Below are 5,000 nucleotides of genomic sequence, written 5' to 3'. Positions count from 1 at the left end.
CTTTATCGGCCACCATGCTGGTAGTTATCGTACCGCACACATTCTGCATCTGCCTGAACGACCACGCGCGCTGGTTGTGCCCGATTTTGCCTGGGACAGCTCGGCACCGTATGGACAACACTACTGTTGTGCCTCTGGGCTTAGCTCGTTTGCGGGCAAAGCCCGTCGAGCTGTGCTCGATCATCTGGACGGGCATTAAGATTTTGCATGTCTCTAAGACATTCAGCTTTCTTCATGATTACAATGGCATAACACAAAAACAAGCCAATAAGTGACCGAAATACAATATATATTCATTGATTATAACAAATAGATCCTACAGACAGTATTAGGCTATCCTAGAAAGTTGTCTATATTTTTCATTTATATTGAAAGCATGGAAGTCTTAATAATATCATTATTGTCAATAAATACTGACAATGTCTGGGCTTTATAAAGTAAAAGCAACACTAGTTATAATATCATTGTTTTCAGATCCAAGCTCACCGGCCTGTACTGAACGTCAATATTTACAGGAAGTTGAAGAAAAACATGCGTCAGCTAACACAACAGAAGCAACATGGGCAAATATTTGCAATACGTCAGCAACAGGTCAAAAGACAACAAAGATACGTGGAGGAGACTAAATCCTGATTACCTTAAAACCTTTGGCGGATGGACAAGACCACGAAGTTCGAGGAAGACTGACCGTGTTGAAGAATATATATATATATATATATATATATATATATATATATATATATATATATATATATATATATATATATATATATATATAAAAGAGAGGGGGATTTTCTCCCGAAGTGTGAGGCACCGATGAAGGACCCGAGATAAGGAGACAGGAACACTGGATGAAGGGAAAGCTAGGAAGGTATCATCGATGAAGTGATATGGGAACGATTGTTGTTAAGGGATAAAGAATTTGAAGTGAAAGCTTGGGAGGGAGGCAGTCAACGGGAAAAACTGGAAAACCGTAACAATTATCTCTGCTAATACTGGATCCACTGACTGGATCCTGGAATCCTCGCAGTAGTCAACACTCCCATGGATCTTTCCAGGAAGAAAGGTTTGATTCTTGTCTGTGTTATATTATTGTGGGTCTGTTTCTGTGTCTTTGGAAAGTAAGGAGAGGAATGGAGATGTCCCTGGTTGTCTGTTCCCTAAGCTAATAGAGAAGAAATTTCTTAACAGTCTAAAGATCGAATGCCTGCCCCGCACTCAGGAGAGAGGTGGCCTGTGTTGATAGGTTTTGATGATGACAGGCAGGGAGACAATTCTCTTCTACGTCCCGTAGGAACACCGTAGGTGGGTTCTCAACGTTGGTCCAAGAAATTGAAAGAGAAAGTGGGAAATAAGATCAGGGATGGGGTAAGGAGGAGGCACACGGGAAGAGGAAGGAAATACAAAGAAAAATTTCGTGTGACGAGGAGGCATAGGGAAAATTTGCTGGAAATCTACATCGGACAAGGGGTAAATAGTAAGACAGAGAATAGAAAAAATATAGAAATATATCAAGAAGAAATAAGGAATTATGTGAGGATGAAAATGGGAACCGAGTTTTGGGAAATGCAAGAAAACAGGACCACCCGTGTGGATTTACAAGCCTCAAAAGGGATTTTTTTTATCCTAAGATTTCTTTGAAAAGCGAAGAGTGAAGTAAATGTACGTCCGTGTGCAGTCTTTGATATATTTTATTTATATATTAATTTATTTATTTATTTTCAGGCAAGGGGAGGCTACCTCCTCAGTATACATTTAACATTAGAATCATTTTGAAGAAAAAAAATTAATAATTTCTTTCCTGAAAGAAAAATGAATATGACAAAAAAACAACAACTAAAGAATAGGCAATGCAAAAAAAAAAAAAAAAAAAAAAAAAAAAAAAATTAACTGTAATGTTGAGTTCACACTATTTGTAATCTTGTCCATAAACCTACCTCTGTTGAGTTCTGGTGTAAGGCAATAGTAATACACTCTTAATGTTTCATCGAATTGTATTCGGGACATATTACACTGACAGTATGACACCTAATCCTGCAAACACACCACATACCTACCCACACCCACACCCACTTCCGCATGCGCGCACACACACACACACACACACACACTTACACACACACACACACTCACACACACAAACACACTCACACACACACACACACACACACACTCACACACACACACACACACACACACACACACTCACACACACACACACACACACACTCACACACACACACACACACACACACACTCACTCACTCACACACACACACACACACACACACACACACACACACACACACACACACACACTGCAATAAGCCTGCTTATGAAGAATTGAAAATCAAATAAATTTAGATAATTTCCTTAACGATTACTTGCTGACGTTCGTATTCAAATTTTCTTGCACAGATTTATCAATTCCAACCATTTATATAAAAGATAATACTTATCTAGAAAATGTGGCTCAATTTCTTAGATATTCATAAGATATAGAAGAATATCTAGACTTAAGTCTGCCTCGTGACAGATCTATAAAAATGGAATGCAAGGTAATAACGTTACATATCAATATCATAATCCTGAAAAAGTTATTCTTCAAGAAGAAAGAGAATGAGAAAAGGAGAGGAGATATGTTGCGGAGAAGGGAACGAAGGCAAGAAAATAAGGTGAAAGCGAAGAATGAATAAGGAGTGAAAGAAGGAGGCAGCGAGAAATCAGAGACGATAAGGAAGGGAAAGGACGATTCGGAAAGGAACCCAACAGAAACCTTAATCTGTTGGATCGGCCTTACCTGTTGCGGACAACAGGGAATATGGGAGGAAGGGAGGAAGGGAGGAGGGGAGGGAGGGAGGAAGGGAGGAAGGGAGGGAGGAAGGGAGGAAGGGAGGAAGGGAGGAAGGGAGGAAGGGAGGAAGGGAGGAAGGGAGGAAGAGAGGAAGAGAGGAAGGGAGGAAGGGTGGAAGAGAGGAAGGGAAAAGGGAGGAAGGGAGTAAGGAAGAAAGGGAGGGAGGGAGAGAGAGAAGAAGAAAGAGAGGAAGGTAGGAAGGGATGATTGGAGGAAAGAATGAAGGAAGGAAGAAAATGAAAACTAAAGATACGAATGACACTGTAGATATGTAGATGAAAGGGAGGAGAGGTCTTAAGACCACGATGGAGGCAAGAGCATTGAGGAAAGGAGAGTCCGGGTGACAAGAAAGACGAAGCTGAAGAACAAACGAAATAAAATAGTGGAGAGAAAAGGAGAGGAAGATGGTTAAAACTTGGAAAATAGAAATAACAGGAATATAGGATAAAAAGAGAGAAAGATAGAAAGAGAGAAGGGAAGAAAGAGAAAAGGGAAAAAGAGAGAAGGAGAGAAGTTGAGAAAGAAAAACGAAGGAAGAGGAAGCACGATCTAAGGTCGAAGATTTTTTTCAATTTTTTAAGAAATTTTCAAAAAGGAGTGAAACGGTGTACTGCCAATAATAAAGACTTCGTCTTCTTGTGGTGCTTCCTGTACTATATCTGTCTACAGATGCCATTTTCAGACAAAACAATAAAGAAGAAGAAAAGTTCAAAATAAAAAAAGTTAATAGAGAATACAAGTAAGGAGAGGAGTGAACGTGAGAGCTTTCGATAAAAGAATAGGAAAAGGAATGAAATTGGAAATACTGGGGAAAGGAGAAAGTCACGAAAAGTTAGGAAGACAGATAAAGATAAAGGAGGGAAGGAGGGAAGGAGGCAGAAAGAAGGAAAGAAGAAAGGAAGTGAGAGCAAGGAGGACAGGGGAAGAATGAGAGGGTGTACAATAATACAGACGAATATGATGGGAAAGTAAATCAGTAGAAAAGATAATCAAATTAGGCTTCTGGAAAGCTGGATAGAAACAAATTGAAAGAAACAAAGCAGTAGGTGATGGGTAAGAAGGGAGAGAGGGAAGAGGGTGGAATAGAAAGAAGGCTAGGGAAAGAGGGAAGCAAGAGGAGGATGGGAGTGGATGGAGGAATAAGAGAGGAGGTGGAGAAGGAGAGAGGAGAAGCTACGGAGAGAGAAGAAAAGAGAAGAGGAAAGGCAGAGGAGGAATTGAAAAAGGAAAACGGCGAAGTGGAAAACATGAAGAGTACGAGAAGGAGAATGAAGTTAAAGAAAAAGGAGAGGGGAGGAGGAGGAGGAGAGAAGGAGGGGAGGAGTAACAGGCGAGAGGGGAGGAGTTGTGAGTTGTGAGTTGTAAGGAGTGGAGGAGGGGGAAGAGGGGAGGGAGGGGTGGCCTAAGATCCGAGATGCAAAGCTCTTTGATCAGTCCCTGCGGGTGCCAACATTTCTCCAGTGCCAAAGGGATCCGCCAATGGTGCCACTCTTCGAAGAGTGCCACCATACGACGGTTGACTGCTCTCAGGCGGAAAGAGAAAGATAGGGGAAGATTGGAGATTGGCGACTGGAAAAGAAACAAAGGAAAAATGAAAGAAGATGAAAAGAGAGGGAGAGGGGAAGTTGTATATATCACTAAGTATTATAATATCCATACAAAAAAAAGGGTTGATCCCAGATAAAATACGATGTTGAACACACGCACGCACACGCACACACACACACACACACACACACACACACACACACACACACACACACACACACACACACACACACACACACACACACACACACACACATATATACATATACCAAGGCTTTTCCACCTTATATATATATATATATATATATATATATATATATATATATATATATATATGACTAGTTTCGCGAGTATGCTTTTTCAAAACATACCTACGAAACTAGTCAGGAATAAACTCAGACTAAGACTCCTGTGTTTCCTACTCCAATTACTTCATATATATTTACACATATATATATATATACACACACACACACACACACACACACACACACACACACACAAACACACACACACACACACACACACACACACACACACACACACACACACACACAAAGGATTACAAAGGCAAAGCATGCCGACAGGAGACCTTCTG

This window comes from Oratosquilla oratoria, chromosome 11, assembly GCF_046742065.1.
Source record: "Oratosquilla oratoria isolate Oo_2021 chromosome 11, ASM4674206v1, whole genome shotgun sequence".
In the NCBI taxonomy this organism is placed as follows: domain Eukaryota; kingdom Metazoa; phylum Arthropoda; class Malacostraca; order Stomatopoda; family Squillidae; genus Oratosquilla; species Oratosquilla oratoria.
This window is presented reverse-complemented; position numbering follows the sequence as displayed.